At 44.9% G+C, this 19,901-nt stretch overlaps 1 long non-coding RNA gene across 1 annotated transcript in view; it reads left to right on the top strand.

Moving 5' to 3' along the window:
* LOC141373962 (uncharacterized) overlaps positions 1-13,430 on the top strand; it is a 30,424-nt gene extending 16,994 nt beyond the window's left edge. The window contains exons 2-3 of the long non-coding RNA XR_012380417.1: positions 12,537-12,764; positions 13,363-13,430. This is a non-coding gene — a long non-coding RNA (uncharacterized lncRNA). The remainder of the gene's footprint in view (positions 1-12,536; positions 12,765-13,362) is intronic.
* The last annotated feature ends 6,471 nt before the right edge of the window (positions 13,431-19,901 follow it).

The raw sequence follows: 19,901 nt of genomic DNA on the forward strand, positions 1-19,901 counted from the left end.
CCTTCCTTCCTTCCTTCCTTCCTTCCTTCCTTCCTTCCTTCCTTCCTTCCTTCCTTCCTTCCTTCCTCCCTTCCTTCTTTTTTGTAGGCTCCATGCCCAGTGTGGGGCTTGAACTCACAACCCTGAGTTTAACAGTTGAATACTTTACTGACTGAGCCAGTTAGGCACTCCCTCCAATAGTTTTGTTATTGTTTCTTTTTTTCATGGCGTCTTACCCTGGTTTTATAGATGTAGTATTTTCCTGACCCTCTCTGGAGACTTTTGGCCAGGCTGGAGGCAGTCAGAAATGTAAAGCAAAATGGGTTTGGTGCTGGTATGGTGGACAGTTAATTCTACTGATGAGGTCCTCAGTACTTCCTTGGTAGTGTAATGGTTTCTGATCACTACTTCTTGGGCAACACATCTCGTGATGGCAACTTGAAAACCTGCTGCCTTCTCTTCCCGGAAATCTTGGTTAGGAAGTCCGATACCCCTTCTTGGCAGCTGGGCTTCCCAGGATCAGAGCCTTTATTTACTGAGTAGCTAGATTCTCTCCTTTCTCTCCTGCTTTGATCCAGTATCTGGATCATGGTGTGCCTTCAATATTTGCTTGGAGAATGAATGGTTTCATTTAAATGAGTTTCAGTAATTGCTTAATATATATTTCTTATTTATGTGCCTAGGAGAATATGGAGTGTTGTATGTTGTGAAACATGAAAACATTAACAACAAAAATTCACATCTAATGTCATTGTGGAACTTAAAGTTTAGTGGAGGAATTAAGCCAGTACAAGGAACAAAATTCAAGAACGATACAAAACAGTATTCAGATACAAAACAGTATTCAGACATGCCAGAATGCAGACTTCAGACGAAGTGCTCAGAAGGGAGATGTTGTTGGATACAAGTGTGGGGGTGGGCTTCAGGAAGGATGCGACCTTTGAAGGGGCCATTCCCATTAGGGGGCCACCAGTGGTAAAGCTTCAAAGTCAGTAGCTTGGTGGCCCTGTCACTTCCTTGTCATTATCCTTCATGCAGTGCTATTTACATCACCCGTCTTCCTTCCAGCCTGTAGAGAAGAAGAGGCAAGTCTCAGGGCACTAAGTATGCTTTGCCACTTCCTGCTTGAATCCAGTACCAAGATGAGTGGTTATCATCTGCCCAGCAGTCTTCTGAGCTGGGGCTGCAGAAGCTTTGTGGGAATAGGGTCATCCTTTCCCCCTCCTGCTCTCTGTTCATTTCTCAGGCTACAGACAAGCCCGTCTATTGTCATCTCTTTGATTTGCATTCCGTATTCCTGTGATGCCTTGTCGTTTTCTCAGCCTTGTTTTCCTTTTCTGCCTAATGGCAGGTGGCAGTCACTTGGACAGAACTCAAACTACAGCTATTTCTTCTTCTGCATAGATTTCTCATATTATTTCGACCAAAAGCTATTAAATGTTGCTGTTGACATTTTCTTGTTGGCCACATGACAATAACAACATTCAGATCTCTCGCCAAACACCTGCTCAGGAAATATGTTGCTGAGAAACTTGAAGCCTTTCTTCTCTCTGTCATTCTTATCCCACACCCCTTGGCGAAGTTTACTCCAGAGCATGGCTCTAAAGTTCACACTTTTGAGCCCGGTATTCACATCGTTCAAAGCCAGATCCATGTCTACTTTGCCAAGGTCCTTCTTCCTTAGGTACTTTCTCACATTTCACAAGAATGTCCGAGTTGCAGGGCTAGGTAAGGGGCTGGGTCAGGACCAGAACCCATCTCAGATTTTTAGTTCCATGTGAGTTTCTTTTCACTCTCCAGTCTTCCTGCAGTCTTCCTCCGCAGCCAATGGGGACGTCTCTTCCTGATGACATCCTGTAGCATGCTTTGCCTAGGCCTCCCCAGTGACTTTCTTTTGGGGGGAGGGGGTCCTGGGGAGAAGAACTCACCAGGTGGTTGTAAGTGACAAGGAGAACAATCCTCATGAGGACTGCCAGTGCTGCCTAAAACACATGGCGTGTCACGCTGAAAACAGGGTGGTAATTTTATCTTATTTTTTCAATGGTCATACAGGAAAATTGAACTTTTTTCTTTTAGTGGACAGTTCCAAGAATTTTAACATATGTATAGATTTGTGTAACTATCACCATACACAGGATACAAAAGAGTTCTAGTACCCCCTCTTAAAAAAAAATCCTTTGTTAGCCCTGTCTTTTTTTTTTTTTTTAAGATTTTATTTATTTATTTGACAGAGAGAGACACAGTGAGAGAGGGAACACAAGCAGGGGGAGTGGGAGAGGGAGAAGCAGGCTCCCTGCTGAGCAGAGAGCCTGATGTGGGGCTTGATCCCAGGACCCCGGGATCATGACCTGAGCTGAAGGCAGTCGCGTAACAACTGAGCCACCCAGGAGCCCCTGTTAGCCCTTTCTTATTGAGATATAATTGACATATAGAATTGTATACGTGTAAGGCATACAACGTGTTGGTTTGATACACTTATATATTGCCATATGATTACTCCCCCAGGATTAGCTAGCACCTCTACCATATCACATAATTATCGTTTCTTTTTTGTGGTGAAAACATGTGAGGTCTAGTCTCCTAACAGCTTTCAAGGATATAACGCAGTGTCGTTAACTATAATCACAATGCTGTGCATTAGATCCCCAGAACTTACTCATCTTCTCCCTGCCAGTGTGTACCCTGTGACCAACATTTCCCCAATTCCCCCACCCCCAGCCCCCGGTAACCACTACTCTACTCTGTTTCTATGCATTCAGTTCTTTTAGATTCTCAAGTGACATTTGATTAAACAGTGCTCTGTATTCTTGGTTAACTTTGTCCAGAGTTGATATTTAGCTGGCATGTTCCAGCGTGGTCATACAGGTTGTTAAAATATCAAAAGACTCTTATGGTGGTGTGTAAATAACGGCGACTCCAAATCCCTAAGTAAACTGCTCCCACAATCGTCCTGGCTGTCCTAGCCCCCACCCTGGGGCCTTCCCAGAAACTCCTTGTGATCTTCCTATCAGGCTTACACCTGGCCCAGTAAGAGGCTTCCTAACCCTGCTCCGGTCCTATAGCTGGTGTTTGTTTTTACTGGTCGATGCCCCCAGCATTGGGGTTGTTAGAGATTTTGAACACCAGTCAGGATGTGGCGTGCTTTGTCCTATAAATAGCTACGGGGCCCGTCAGTCTCTATGGCCAGGGAAGTGGCGCCCTCACTCTCCTCTTAGCCACAGCTTCACGAGCAGATGCCTTGTTACTACTGCTGGTGCCTTCCCCAGTTCCCACCCTCCTCCCTTCACCAATCGGGAGCCGTGTTAATTGTTTCTGCTACTGCTATCCGGTACCTCCAGCCACCATCTTGTCATCCTCCTTGGGATGCTGCCCACAAAGCTAATCCTCCACCTCTGCGGTTCCTCCTGTGGCGGCACACGGTTCTTCCACCTGGGCTGGTGGCACTTGCTCTCACAGCAGTTCTACCCACTGTTGCTCCCCCCTGAGCTGCTGACTGGCAATCCCTCCTGTTCCAGATCCCCAGTCATCACCTCTCAGTTCCTGCAAGCTTTCAGAGGTTACCCACAGCAGTGTTACCTGGACCCCCCTAGGATTCAAGATTTGTTCATGTTCATGCACCAGCTTTTGTTTTCTTGGAAGATACCTGCGCATCCAGGATGCTAAGTGCTCTTCTCTAGCCCTCGCACCATGTTGCTAGATCTGCCTCATCACACCAGATTTTTTCTCCCCTCAGAGTAGATTGCGTTCCAGGGGTGGATCCCACAGTCCTCCCCTGTGGTTTGGCTTTCACCAGATTCTTCTTCAAACCAATCCCAAAATTCCAGAAAAGTCTATTTCTCTCTGAATTCCCAACATGGAGAATTGAGGGTGTTGTTCTTTTGGAGAAGGTCCCCATTCTCACATAAATCACCCTGGGAAAATGAACACTGGGGAAGGAAAGGCATCAGCCTCCCATTGGAAATTTGTTTGGATTCAGCCAGGATCTCCTCTTGGCACTCTCATACCTGTCACTTTGTTGAGGGCAGAGAAGATGCTCCCCCACCCCTTTTGTATTCTTTCATATCATCTAACATAGGGCGAGGCACCTCATAGGCATTGTATATAAGTTCATGGAGTGAATGCATGCATGGATTCACTTCTCTGATGGGCATCACCACTGCCGTTTATCACACTAGGGACTTCCCATTCTGCTCTGTGTTGCGAGGCTTCAGAGATCTCCTGAGCCTCTTAAAATTATAAGCAAAGATTCTGTATATGTGAGGTTTTTTGAGAGCAAAACCTATAGCTTTTTTTCCCTGCGTATTTTCAAACAAATTTATGCCGTTCTACTTTTAAGATAGATCTTAGGAATCTTCAAGGGGGTTATTTTACTCAGATGAGAATTCATGATTCTTCGCATCTCAAAGTCTGATGGAGTCTGGAAGTATGTGGAAGTGGGTCCCCACGTAGGAATAGACAGCTTTCCAGATTATTCTATCTTAGAAGAAAGGACTTAATGCTTTGCTTACTTACTGGTCAGATCTGGCACTCTCTCTTGGCCTTGGTTTTACTGATGTAGAATCTTCTTTGTGCCTGCCATCCCTTGTCAGCTTGGCAGTCCACCAAGTCATGCTCATTTCCTGGTCTGTGATCCCATTATCAGTGTCACCATGCATTTTTCAAATAGGCTGTCTGTGCTTGCTGTTTAGATCATCTATTTTGGGGAATCTATAGAAGGCTCCCCAAACACATGCCCGAGTCCTTTTCTTCAGAATTATACTCTGAGGGGGCACTGAACCAAAAAAAAAAAAAAAAAAAAAAAAGATGAGTCATGTTAATGACATCTTGGGTTGAAAACATACTTGAGATTATCCTTTTGATGTCTTAGAAGCCTAAAATCAGGCCACCCTGAATCCGTGATGCTTTTCTTAGATTAGGATATGTAGAAGTAAACGATCCAAAGTGGGAATGGGGATGGGGTCTTCAATTATTAAGCATTTCATCAAACTGATGTAATTAGAGCATTTTTTACAAGGGAGCTAGCTTCTTCAGTATATGAAGTATCATGAACTGGCGTTACCCCACCCTTTCGAAGCAGCCGGCAACAGTTTACGTTTAGAGCAACAAAAACCAGTATAAGCACCCCAAGCACTTCAGGAGCTAAAATAATCACAACTCCCTTCCTATAATAATACCTACCACCAGGGCTAGACATTTACAAGACTTTTCACCATCTTTGTATTCACTGTTTGTGGGAGGGATAGATGGGGAGAAAAAAAAGGAAAGGAATTGCAGGCAAAGCTCTCAGCAGGAGGCAGGCCTTAGATGGAGCCTCCCTCCTTTTCTTCCAAGAGGATGCTGTTGGGATTATAAATTACCAACCCCAGGGAATCAGTTTGTCCCTTTAAGGCTATTAAAGGGACCAAGATGAGCCGGATTCCCAAATGAGCTTAGAGGATTACTGGACCAGGTGGAAGGTAGCTGCCCAAGGCGGGAAGAGAAATTGGCTTCTAGTATATCATTTTGGAGGTGTCCAACGTAAATCCCCAGGCTGATTTAAGCAGGAGGAATTTGAGATAGTAATGGCCAATTGGCTATTGCTTCTTCCTGATAACAGCTGGTACTCTCACAACAGACGCTTAACCCAGGTGTGGGGAATGTGAAAGGTGGGAGACCTAGATGTGGGCAAGATGATAAAGGAGTGGTGGGTGGGTGCCGGGTGGGGGGCAGGGGGGAGGTGGGTGGGACAGGTTTGGGGAATGCAAGTATCATCTGCTTCTCTGTGACTGATTTCTAGGAAGAAAGAGCAGGTCTGCTCTTGTTCCACAGAGGGACTATAACTTGAGGGCAGACGACACTCTTCAAAGGCAGGAGTTAATTTTCTCCCTGGATTAAGGAGAAGATTCATGAGGTCAATGGCGTGGGCTGTGCAGCCCACTCAGAGGCTGTCCTGGAAGCATCCTTCAAGCCAGGGACCAGCCGTCCAGTCTTGACCATTGGCAAATATCTATTTTAGGTTGACCCCATCCTCACTTACTGGAGGCAGGAGATGTTATTTAGGATGTCAGGGAACTTATTAAACTACTAGATGGTAATTTTTCTAAGTTAACTTTTTTTTTTTTTTAAACCCATCCTTGGCATGTGAGCTCTGAGAGGATCTTAGGATGGCTGGCCTTTGGCTGGCTGGCTGGGTTAGAGGCTTCACTGGCTCTCACCTGGACAATTACAGCACGATCTCACCCAGTTGGGCTCGTCCTCTGAGGTCCCCCCACATCCCACATCAGTGCCCCTTCCACACAGCCCCCAGGCCGTACTTTCTCAAACAGCATAGTAATGAAAGGCCTTTGCTTAAAAACCACCAGATTCTCAATGTCTGTCCTTGATACAGTCCTCATTCCTTAGCACATCTATTAGCTTACTAATAATCTAATTCCCACTTTTCTTTCTTTCTTTTTTTTAAAGATTTTATTTATTTATTTGACAGAGAGAGACAGCGAGAGAGGGAACACAAGCAGGGGAAGTGGGAGAGGGAGAAGCAGGCTTCCCAAGGAGCATGGAGCCCGATGCGGGGCTCCATCCCAGGACCATGGGATCATGACCCGAGCCAAAGGCAGACGCTTAACGACTGAGCCACCCAGGCGCCCCCAGTTCCCACTTTCTTGTCCAGCCTATTTCCTATCACATTTTGCCCTGCAGGTTCTCCAAGAAACCACCTGTTTTTCTGTGCGTGGGCGCCTGTCTTTCAAACACTTGCTCGTACTGCTCTAATCGGAGTCCCATCTCCTCTGCTTTTGCTCAGCCACCAGTTCCTCGGCAACCTCATTTGAAAAATCTCCTCTTTCCCCCCACCCCCTTTTCTCTCTGCCCTGCTCTATTCAAGCAGATGTCATTGTGTCCTCTGCTATTCTCCCAAAGCATCTTTAATGGGTTTCTGCTGGAACGTTAACCCAGGCTAGACAAACGATATTGTAATTTTGCGTTTACATATCTGGCCTCTCCACAGTGGTGTTCTGGGTCGTGGGCAGGGGAGGGGGGGAGCATTTTCTAAGACCACCAGCAACCCAGCCTCATCAACATATTTTCTTTTCCCAGCTTCAGCACCTAGCACAATATTTGGCAGAAAGATACGCAGGAAATACTGGAAGAGAAAATGAAGGAACGCTTGCGTGAATGTAGAAAGTGGGGCACAGACACAGAGGTTTAGCATTTTTAGATAGAAAGGACCTCCCGAAGGTCACACCACCCCACGCCCCGCCACGGCCCTCCCCCACCCCTCCCCAGGCAATTTGCACCTAGCCCTCGCCTTTTCTGTTCCATCATGTCTTGTTGCCCTCAATTGCTTTCATCTGATGTTGACCCTGCATGACAAGCAGATCAACTCCTAATCTGCCAGAGCCCCAGTTTTCCTGGGATGTTTGAAAGCTCCTGACAGAATGGGAGGAGAGGCAAACTGTCAGTTCTCACTTGTCAGCTCTCTGAGCAGCCCATCCAACGCTTAATTCTCACCTTGAAATCCCCTGAGGCCATTGGGGCTCTGCTGGTTTAGGCCCCTTCAAGAGTTTCTCTCAGGAGATAAATAGATTAGAAGAGTGGAGGGTCGGGAAAACTCCCAGTTTCTTCCTGCATCCAGTGATGGTGATGGGGTGATGGGGTAGGGGTGTGGAGCGAGGATCAGTGGCGGGGAAAGAGAAAGTGAGCAATGAACAGACTGGTTTTAAGTTTCACATCAAATTGGAGTACTGATGGGGAAATCAAGTGGGGAAACATTTGAAAAACAGAGAGGAATCAATGTATACAGCACCGTCCAAAGGGCCTCAGAACATCCATACCCAGGGCAGTGGCGAGTGCTAAGCCTGACTCAGTGATAATGAAGGAGGCAGCTATAACGCAAAAAGATCTCCCCCATCTGGCGGCTTTCTATCGCATAATCAAAACTGACTCTAACTACTGCAGCTGCAAAAAAATGTTCCCAACCTTCCATTAATTTCCATACAATAACCCTCTAATGTGGGAGCTGTTCAGGGGAGGAGGACAATCAATCTGGCCTAATGACACTCCCGAGACCTGGGGAAAATGCAAACTTGGAGCAATTTCATGGCAGGTGCAACCTTGGAAAGCATTACCATTTTTCTAAGTTAATTTGTTCCCTTGATATGTTTGAAATCCTTATTTGTACTTTAAAGGTCTAAAATGCAAGATGATTAAAAAATATAACCGGATTTTTGTAAACCTTTCAGCGGCAGCAGATGATGTATTAGCCGTCTCCATCCTTCCTCTGCCCTGTGAGCAGAGACCACTTTGCCTTCTTTTATCCTTTGCTGTCATCCTAGACACTGTTGAGTCTGTTTGGTTTACTATTTTTAGGTTCCTCCCCAGCTCGGCTGGTTAGAGCCCTGTGGTGCCCTGGGCAGAACGAATCCAGGAAATTGCAACCGGGCGGGCAGGCTCTCCAGATGGGGTCCCAGACCCCTGAGGAGGAGGAGCAAGGAAAGGCCAGCCCCAGATTGGCTGCTGAGAGGCTGTGATGTCTTCTCCCTGTCTCCAGCTCATACTCCCAGCCCGACTTTTCCTCCCAGCCGGGTGGGTGAAGAAGGGTCCAAGGAAATGGAATCAAAATTTAGCACTTGACCTCCATTCAGTTTCTTGATTTCTCAGTTTCACTAGGTCTCCCCTGGCCTTGAAGCTGGTCAGGCTTGGCAGCTCACAACTGGCCTCCAGAGGCACACCAGTGTCCTTCCTAGATGAACCTGATAGTTCCCTTTCCTCTTAGAACTTGTCCTAGGAAATAAAAGGACAAATACTCTGCTCCACTGAAATGTACTTTCTCTCCATCTGTCTCCTTTAAATGCCCATTTGGAATAAAATGATCATGTGCACGTGCAGATTTCTGATCCCTAGTCTGTCATCTTGCCAGAAGTCGGAGTAAACTAGCCGGGTTTGTGGAACATGAGGTCATTTCCTTCCCTCCCATCTAACTTTGCCTGGGGAACCCCACTCTGAAAGAACCCTTTCTAGATTCTTGGAGATTCCTCTTCCGGCTCTTCCAGTCACTCTCCCAGTCCAAGAGCAGAAGGGTTTCAGAGCCCCAGTGATCTCTCATTGGCAGGGGGATTCAAACAGCCAGAACCTTACAAGTTCATTCAGCCTTTAGAAATAAGGTGACATTTCATTCCTTTTAATGTTAAGGTTTATGGATTAATCTAGAAACTCTGAGGATTTGGAGATATTGTGCCTGGAGATTTAGCTCCGAGGCTCCTGATGGTGATTAGAGTTCAAAAGTTGCATGGCGTTTGACCCTATAGTACCTAGTACTCTGGGATGAGTTGTGTCTGGAAAGAAGCACAAATTTTTGAGAGCCAGAAGCTGGAGATAGTTTTTTTGGAACATTCCTTAACTAGCTAACTATAATTTCTTGCTCAGAAAGAACGTTAACATTTGTCATGTACTTGGGAAATACTGCCTTTACTATTCTGCATCAGTACTATCCCTGAGCCACGAGAATTCTCATGCAGCAACCATGAGAAGGTCCCTTGCAAACCCCCAACTCCAGGGAGTATAGTCGACCAAGAGTCCCAACTGCCAGACACTGAGCTCCTTTGCTGCATTCATGCTGAGGCCACATCTCCCACAGGTGGCTCCCAGCCAGGGACTGCAGATGGCAGGAATGCTAAAACAGAGTGAGCCCTGGGAGATACTGGACTCTTCTGATTTGGGCTTGGTGATGCCCTGATGATTCTGCTGAACCTTCTAGAGACTGCATGGTGGTCTGGGACACTTCCTTCTTCTCTGCTTCCTTTGGAAGTCTTAGACTTGCTACAGGGTCTGATGGCTCCCCGGGTTCCTTCTTATTTTCTCTCTAACAGAATTTCTTCACCATGTTTAATGTCCCCTTGGTGTCTCTTCCTCACGGGACCTGGACTAACAGACATAGTCACAGGTGCCAGGGAACCACATCTCTGGGAGATGAGAATTCAATTGGTTAAATTTCTATTTGCTTCCAAGAGTTCAGATAATATTATTCATTTTGCATGTAAAGGTCCAACCTGAAACATAAAACAGGGCCCACAGAACCCACTGAACTCCGAGATTTTTCCCCGGGTTTTGGAACCTTCTTCTTGTGTGCAGCATTCACTTTATTCCAGAAATGTGTTGCCTTTCAACGCCTCACCATGCGATCTGTGTACGGCACTCTAGGTAACAGGAGTTGACATTTATTGTTAAACCTGCCTCTTGAATAACTCTGAGGGAGACCGTAAATGTCTCAGATGTGATTCCATATAGAGACTTAAAATGACAATGTTATCTATATGTGCAATTATGATTCTCCTCTTCCTTTCAAAAGATTACAGGTGCTGCAGTCTCTTCCCTTGGTGAGGCGGGGTGAACAGTAAATTCAGACAAACACCATAGGGTCATGAAAACATTATCCTGGCCCAGGGTCTGGGACCAACCTTATTTATCAGGAACACCTCCCTTGATCCAGAATTGAAATAATCTGGACAGATTCCAGGAATTGGGGTAGATGTTCCATCTGGCACTGTTGGGCATGTACCAGTTTCAGTGCTATTTTAATCTTTGCCGACCACATATGACCCAATTTTGGTTCAAATCCCACAGGAGAAGCCAAGGTACTACTTCTAGCTTCTCTGCGTATCTCTTTTGCTCTTCTGCCATTTATTATCATTGCACGGAACGCTGGACGTGCAGATAGGGTTGTGGCTCCAATCTCTGTGTTTTTCTCTCCTTCCTTTTCCTGGAAAAAAAATAAAGTCTGATTTCACTGGGATGGATAGTATTTTATTCTGTAGCAGAAGCCAATATTTGACAAGAATATTCAATCAGAGAAGTTTTATCCATTCATGACTTCTTCCATTCTTTGGAGCAAAATACCTCTGACATAGTTACGTCTTATAAAGATCTTATAAAGATGGAAGAATTTAAAAACAGCTTTCTTTTTGTTTTCTCATTATTACTTAGAACCAATATTTTCTCATTATATTTAGAACTAGTATTTCTGGGTTCTAAAATATTAGCAGAAAACAACCTTGCAGCTCACTCTGAATGAAAGCGTTGCAACTGCTACTCTCTAAAATTATTTATCTAGAGGGCAGGCTTGAGATACCATGCACTCATTTGTTCTTTCTTCCACAAATATTTGTTTAAATTTGATTCAACAAATGTTTATTGAGCACCTGTCATATGCTAAGTTCCAGGGATTCCGTAATAAACAAAATGAACAAAATTTCTACCCTCATTGAGCTTATTCCTAAGGGGAGACACAGACAATGAACAAACAAATCTATACTAGGGGAGGACCAACACCACTTCCGATGGATTAGCTGTGGGGATATTAGAAAAAGAAGAGTCAGGGATAGATGCAGGGGATTTAGCTTAAGAAACTGGGTAAATGTAAAGAAAAGGAGAGTACTGAGGGAGATGCAGGTTTGGTGACAGGCTGACTGGGAGTTGGATCAAGAATCCTGTTTTGTCGGACACCTGGGTGGCTCAGTGCATTAAGCATCTGCCTTCAGCTCAGGTCATGATCCCAAGGTCCTGGGATCATGTCCCGCATTGGGCTCCTTGCTCAGCGGGGAACCTGCTTCTCTTTCTGCCTGCCACTCCCCCTGCTCGTGTTCTGTCTCTCTGACAAATAAGTAAAATCTTAAAAAAAAAAAAAAGAATCCTGTTTTGGATATGCGAAATGGGAGATGCCTATGAGATACTCCGGTAGAGATTTCATGGAGGGAGTTGGATGGGTAAGTCTGGAGTTTGGCATCTGGACTGAGACTGATGATATATATTTAGGATGATACTTAAGGCTTTGGGATTAGATGAGAATCTCAGAAGTGTGTTGATGGAAGCAATAAGCATTCTAAAATCTAATTTGGGGGGCTCTCCAACATTCAGTAATCAGACAGAATAAACGGATTCATCAGAAGGCACACTTACCATGTGCCTGGCACTAAGCTAAGTGGTGGGGTTACAAAGAAGAAAAGATGTTAGCTTTCGGTTCTTTGAGGACAGCAAATGTGTATTGTTTTCTTTGGATGCCCAGAATTGACCACAATAAGCCACATAGGACTTGGCTTAATCAGAAAGATAGAATGGAGGGAGAATGCAGAGTTTAATGATGAACCAAAGATTCTGCTGAATTTAATTCTGTGCATGTGGGATTCTAGTTGGAAAAAAAATAAAATAAAGGTCAGAGTCCAGTGGGGGGAGTAGGCAAACAGGTAAGGAAATTATTATAGCACCATGTGATTGTTTTTCAAAAGGAATTCAGTACCAAATGTTTAGGGAATGTAAGAAGGGCACAGCTGCTTCTGACCAGGGCTGCCACCAGAAAAGGTGATGCTTTAACGGAAAAGAGGGGAATGGATGGATTCTCACCAGGCGGACAAGGCTGAGGAGGGCATTTGTCAAATTATTGAGGTCTAACAATTTTGTTGTACAATTTGGTGTCATGGTTTCCTGGGTGGAGTGAGATTCTCTGCTACAAACTCCCTATATTTGCCAACTGTGAGCTCATCCTTGGCTCATTTTCCACCACAGTTAATGTTTGTCTCTTTTAAAAACAGATTTAAACAAACATTTATTTAGTGCCTATCTTATGGACTAAATCCCTGTCTTCAAGAGCTTCAAACCATGGGATGAAAAATAGAAGTTAGCTGTCAACAACAAGCCAAGCCAAGACGAGAACATTCTAAACAGAGATATGAAGACATGTTGCAGGCTTGCATAGGCATGACGAGTGGATTCTGACCAAGGATAAAGGGAGGCTATACAGCGGAAGCAACACAGAGCCGGTAAATGGGGGTTTAAAGGATGAGGAAGTGGAGTCTCTTTCAGGCTGAGGAAGCAGCTCGAGCAGGAATAAAGGTAATACAATATTTGGTGTGGGAGGAGCAGTGAGGTGTGACTATCAATGTTTGGAGGGATGCTTTGGAGAGATTGGCTCAAATGTTGTTTGCAGTCAAGTCATGGAGGGCTTAGGGTGCCATGCTGGAGTGTTTGGCCTTTAATCTGTAGGCAACAGTGATGCTCATTCACGAAGGAGAGGGAACTTTTCAGCAAACCCTCAAATATCAAGTGAATAGGAGAAAATCTTGGGCAAGGTTGGGAAATTTTCTTATAAATAAAGAGAAGGGTGAGAGCATTACATTCTCCTTTTACTGGGAAGGGTTTTAATAAATCATAATAATAACTTGTAAAGTTTCATTAAGTCTTGCTTTTAGTCAATTAGTTTGGGGGTGTTAGGCTGACATGATGAGTCATCGGGTTTCCTAAAGTGCTCTCAGAGATATTCCTATATCCAAGACTCACAAGTAAACCCTGAGGCTAGCCATAGGACTTCGGGTAAATATGGTGGCTTGACAACACACTTATCTCTTCTCCTTACTTAAGCCTCCTGAAACAACCACAAGGAGCCACAGAAAAAAGTGATTGAGGAAAGTGACATCAGTGGACAGACTGTAAGTTCCGTTTTTGTTTACTTATATTTCTCTAGAATCTGGGACACATTAGGAAGATGATTTTTGAATTAATGAAGAGGTGGAAAAAATAATTAGATAAAGTCATTTGCAAGACGCAGAGCTGATGGGGTGATACCTGGACATGGCAGAGAGGAGGTGGTTCCAAGCTATGAGCTTGCGGGCGGTGGCGGGGGAATGCCGATACTAGGAAAGATCCTGCTTGCTCTTTATGTCTTGCTGCCTTTCTAGGGCTGGACTGTGTAATCCTGTTGCAGTTGTTAATCTTGTTGCAGCTGACTCTTATCCAATGCAGTATGCTTCTTAGACCCAGAGACAGGCATGCTCTGTCCTTGTGCATCTATCTGCTCTGCCCAGTTAGATACTGTCATTCCTGCCCAAGAAGAATTCACTGGATCCAGTAAAAGCTTCATGTTCAGTCTCAGTCACAAAAAAGAGGGAAGCGTTTCAAAACTTCGACCCTGGAACTTGCCCCATGGGCTTTGCTGACTGCAGGAAACCACCCTGACCTTCAGCTTCGGTGTCCTTGAAGTGGATGAAATTGTTGCTGGTCACTCGGGGCCCATGTTTTCGCTTTTATTCCTCATTATTTCCCTCTAAAATCTTAAACATATGATTCCTCTTTGAGAGTTAAAATAGTAAACCCATAGCAAGGCTTATGATTGTCTATTTGTAGAAGAAACTGGAAAGATATTCTGTCAATGGGCAGCTGAGTGATCTCGGGATAAAAAAGGAGGGGAGGCTTTGGCAGGCTGGCCTTGCAAGGCCTGATGAATCAGTTCCTTCCTGAAGAGACCATAGCATGGTGCTTGGGAGCACAGCCTCAGGAATACAGCTCTAAATTCAAATCCCTGCCAGCCTCGGGTGACTTTGTGTAACCACTTATCCTCTACGGGAATCTGTTTCTTCATCAATTAAATTAAGATAATTTATATGTCTCTGGGGTTGTGTGCTGATTAATGAGGTGATATTTGTAAAGTGTTTAGCATGGTGTGTAGTGCATTTAACAAGCGATCCTGCATGAAGCTGAAAAAAGGAGGACACCAAAAGACCGAAATTTGTCATCATTCATCTCTCACATCCAGATGACTGAGACACTGAATGTGAAGGAAATGAACATTCAGGTCCCTGGAGAGTTCAACTCTTATGGGACAGGTACAGTTTCTCAGGATTTTCTATGGCTTCTAGGAGTCATCCTTCAAGGTTCCCCATTTCCCACTTTATATACTCATCCAAACAATGCTGTGGTAAATCATTTAGCTTCCAGGTTTGCTGGTATCTGGAAGTGGGAGCTCTAAATATTGGATTCCAGTACTCCGGTTACTTAGCAAAGGGTATTTTCCTTCTAAATGCATGAATTGCGATTTTGATTTATACATTAGTCTCTTGTGAGTTTAGTTCACATGAGTCACCATCTAATCTTGATCCTGTCTGGAGGTGAACTCAAGTGAGACCTGTGCAGTCATAATTTTTTTCCGCAACGTCTCCATTTTCTTCCCTCCATTTCTGCCCTTTCCAGGGATGATCTATATCCATATGACATTGGTTTCTCTCTGTAGATTTTCCTACTGTTTACCCTGCCTCATTCCGCAGCCAGTCAGACCCTCTCTGGTGTCTGGAGCTCCTGCTTTGTACAATGTCCTTTACTGATACAGGGGCTGCAGCTGTTTTCATGGCTTCTTTGGCTGTGGGGGATCCATGATCCAAAGGGGCACACTGAACCCAAATAGGTCTGATATCTGGTGTTCCCAGAATATAAACATATTTCACTGATGCGTCATACTTATTGTCTTAATGGGCCAGTTTCTTCTGGAATTGTGGTCATTGTCCTCATGTTGGAAAGAGGACGCAGCTCCTGCCTCTGGCCCTCTGAGAAGTCTCTGTCTTAGACTCAGAGCCTGTAAGAGCTAGCAAAATTTCCCCAGATTTTCATTTTACTTTCCTACGTGAATGCATTCATTCATGTATTCATTATGCCAAAAGGTCTAGAACAACTCTCTAGGAAATAAGAAATCCCCCTGCTTCTCTGAGATGTTGGCCGCTGCCCCTGTCTCCAGCCAGTTGGTTCTTTAAGACCTTACTAGAATTTGTCGCAGATACTGGAGTTTCATTTTTCGAGTATATATATTTTTTCAGGGTGAGTCAGCTTCTTCCATTATCACGTTCCGTATCACATCCAGCCTTCCACGACCTTGGACCCCAGATGTTTGCTCTCATTATTTCCTGGCCAGTCGTCTGGGTAGGTTACAATAGGTTTATCTCCTTTTGTTTTTTCTCCACCCCTCTGCTGCTTTTGAGATATTATTTACTAACAGTAAAATTTACCCATTTAGCTGCACAGTCTGGTGAGTGTTTGTAATCACATACTGCTTGTGTAAACCATCACTACAATCTAGACAGAGCAGTTTCTCCACCCTACCACGTTTCTGTTTTCTGCTGCTTTTGAAAGGTGGCTAAAAGTCCTTGGAAACATCATACTTAAAGATCCTTTACAGGGAACTATTTTAGGGGAAATTTTATTTAAAAGCTTTCATCTGGGTGACACGTGCAATGTTCTGACTTTGGGACACTTCCAGGTTTGAAGTTCCAGTTGTATTTCTGAGCTTTTTCTCCCCGTTAAAAGCCACATTTACCATCTACATCTGCTGTTGACGAGGACTCTATTTGCAGATGGCAGGTGTCTTGGGTGAAGACAAACCCGCTGGCCTCATCCCCTCTCCATTCCTGTCAGCTGCCGTTTTAATAGTTCTCGGTCAGGTTCACAATTCAACCATGAATGCCTGGGCTTTCCTGAGCCAACGTACTGGATGAAGCGTCACAGACCTTAGCAGCTTCGGAAAACTGCTGTGCAGAGGGGGTATACTCTTTTCAGTTCTTCCTAAGGTCTGTCATTCCATTCAACATTCCAGCTCTTCTTTCAACAAGAAAATGGAAGTGTGTGTTTTTTCCATGTTTCTTTCATTGCATACCAATGTCTGTCTGATATGATTATATGTGACCTTAGTAGAGTAATGATGCCTCACTGGATCACTATTTCCATTCATTCATTCATCAATAAGCATCCAATATGTGTGAATATGTGGCTTACATATGACACACATCAGCCAGCATTACACTTTATACTACCATCTAATTGGATCCTTAAAACAATGCTGATTTGGGGGCACCTGGGTGGCCCTGTCGGTTAAGCATCTGCCTTTGGCTCAGGTCATGATCTTGGAGTCCCGGGATCGAGCCCCACGGCGGGCTTCCTGCTCAGCGGGCAGTCTGCTTCTCTCTCTCCCTCTGCCCCTCCCCTGCTCCTTCTCTCTCGATCATTCTCTCTCTCGCAAATAGGTAAATAAAATCTTTAAAAACAAACAAAAACAGCACTGATTTTGCATTTGGGAAAACTGGGTGACTTGCTTAGGAAACTGATGACCAAGACGTACGATTCTCTCTGATTCTTTCTGATTGCCAAGATTATACTCCTTTCTGAGTTGATGGTGTTGTAAGTGTGATGCCCTAGTGGAGATAATCAGTAGGGATTTGGCTCTATGAGTATGAAGTTCAACTGAGATGTCTCAGGCAAAAACAGAGATTTAGGAGTCATTGACATACAGATGGTCTTGGAAGCGATGCACATAGATGGGATCGCCAACAGAGAGGGAGAGATGGGATCCAAAGAGGTAATCTGACTAGAATTATAGTCCAGACATGGTCTACTGCTAACATTCCATGCTCCTCTGGACTCCACATGGTTATATTATTGCTTCTCTCTGTCAGCTGTCTGTGTTATTACAGAAAAACCTAATCACGGCATTGTCCCTTGGGATCCTTCTGTTGATCTGAGAGACTTGTCATAATTGTTCAGGGCTGTGATTCTACCCACTCAAGAGAAGAATAAGAATGCCCTGTTGGGTGCCCATCTTCTATCCTCTCAGGCTGTGCTTAGGTCCTGAGTCTGACTTACTGACCCCACACCCATCCCCTCACCCACTAGGGGTCTATTATACACATCAGTTCCTCCCCGCATCCTTTTCCATTGCTCAAGGAACCTTTTCCTGACCTAAGGAAGCTGTCCTCCTCTCCTTGATTGAACCTGGGCAAGATTGGCATTTACCATGGGGTTCCATTATTCTGGGAAACCAAAGTATGGAAAACCCCAAATTATAGACATGAATGCATTTAGAACGTACATATTTTAGATCATAGTTTATTTATAATCAAGCCAGAGACTTGCTTATCTGCTCTTCCTTATGGAGCACTTCCTCAAAAATTGCTCTTTCTTTCTTAAAACTGTTTGCCAAACCCCACCTCAATTCCATATCTAGAATTTTTAGGATTCTCCCTCCAGCTTGCTCCTGTGGGAGGCCAAGGTTTATTGGTTTGGGGTTAATGAGAGGCTTCTAGTTGAAGATGATTTTCACTTTTGTATATCACACTTCAGACTCCTGTGGCCCACTAATTAGGCTGTTTATCCCACTCACATATATTGCATTTATTCAGAGATGCTTGAATGTCTTTATCACCCGAAGGAGATAGTGTAGGCAGGTAGTTCCCCAATCCCGGGACTGTGCTATGTACCTAATTAACGTTCATCCTGCAAGAGAACTCAGTGAAATCAAGAATAGGAAATAAGTTTGTGTTTCCTTAGAGAGACTTGAGTTAGATATTTAGAACTTTTTGACCCCGAGGAGGAGCAAAACATCCTAACGCAAGGGACTTAATGGCCGTGCTTGTTGATAATTTTATTTTTTAAAGAAGAGAAAACAAATCACTTTCCAAAGATAGGTTAAATGTCATCCTGCCTGGAGGAAAGGCAATGGGCTAAGTGACTTCTCAAGGTCTTTCTTAACCTGAAGATTTTTATAAGCACTCACCCAGAAAGTGTGCTCCTTGAGCAAAAATCAGCTAGCTGCGTTTTCCCAAGTAAGAACTAGAAGACGCTGTTTCTCTGTAAGTGTGCAGATTCCAGTGATAGATGAACCCCAGCACCTTCTCTCAGATGCTGGAATCTTCTGTCACCAATACAAACAAATGTCCATTGCTCTCAGACATGTGAGTGGCTCCCAGGCAACTCGGAGAGAGTCAGGAGATTTCGTGCTAATTCTCTGGCTGGTGGCGGGGTATCATGAGCTCCTGGGAGACGCAGGTGAGGTCCCTCATTCTGGCTCAGGAACGCACTGGTGGTTTAAGGGCTTTACTTGGGAGACTTGAGGCTGCGCCTGGGTCAGCCCTCGACTACCTGTGGTACAAGATTCTTCCACCCCATAGAACTCACGCCATAGAGGTTAGGAGGGCAGGTGCTGGAGTCCAGCTGGGTCTACCGCTTATGAACTGAATGAGCTTGTCTCCGCGACTGCGATCCTTAAATTCAGTTTGCAGTTTTGCCTTTCGTAAAATTGTGGTGATAGTGCCTACTTTGGAGAAGCCTGGTGAGGACTAGAGGGCATCATTTATGAGTACGGGGTGGTCCATTGCCTGGTGCAAGAGTGGGCGCTCACTAGCTGTTTGATGCCGTCATTAGTGTCATTTTCTTATTCGTAGAATGAGGAGACTGGGCCAGGAGATCTTTTTCACCTTTGAGAGTCCGTGAGGCAAATACAACTTTGTTCCACAGTGCCGCCGACTTCATTTCCTCCTCCCACCTTCTTGGGCACACCACGGTTCCCCACAGCCACCGGACTGCCGTGCTGACCTCTCTCTTGCCCGTCGCACAGGGCCCCTCCCTTGTCACTCACTCCTCCACATGGTGGTCCAGTGGTTGTTGAAGGATCCTGTCAGGTCTACAAGTGTACGTTCTCCTCCCACTCGGCCATTAATTCCATCAAGCGCTGAGCAATGGCCTTGCCGAGCCATCCCCTCCCGTGAGCAGTCTGTGAGACTGCCTGACATTCATAAGTTCCGAAGCTGTTTTTCCCCTCTGAAACAAAGTCATCTCCAAACTTTTACATTATAGATCATCCTGGAGCTTTATTTTCACCATCACTGAGCTGGAAAGGGGACTAAGATATCCCATATTTCCCCTCCTCCTCAAAATCAAGCATCTCAAACAAAAACCCTTCTGATTCTCATCTTTTTCATTTGCTCTCCTAATGCTCAAATGAAAACGAGATTTTGCTTTTGCTATTCACTCCTTTGTCAATTTTCCGGTGGCTGCCAACCCAAGAGCGCTGGGGGACAGGCTTCGGCAAGTCCTGGGCGAGAACTTGATGGTGGCAACGCTGTCACCAGGTAGACAGGCAGCCCGGCTGCTCTCTGGGTGCCAGTTCTGGTAATGCCCCAGGACTAGTTTGACTAAATAGCTTTCACAGCAGTGAGGTCCGTGAGGCAGTGTGGGAGCTAGACTCTTGTAAATAGCATGGGTGGGCACAGAGCGCACATATATGGGGTAGACAAGAACTTCAGAACCAGTGTGAATTTCGAACTTCTCCTGGGCTTCTCTGTGCTTTCAGGATAATTTAACCTTCT

This window comes from Callorhinus ursinus, unplaced genomic scaffold, assembly GCF_003265705.2.
Source record: "Callorhinus ursinus isolate GAN/ISIS: 27379988/994484 unplaced genomic scaffold, GSC_fseal_2.0 scaffold13, whole genome shotgun sequence".
NCBI lineage: Eukaryota > Metazoa > Chordata > Mammalia > Carnivora > Otariidae > Callorhinus > Callorhinus ursinus.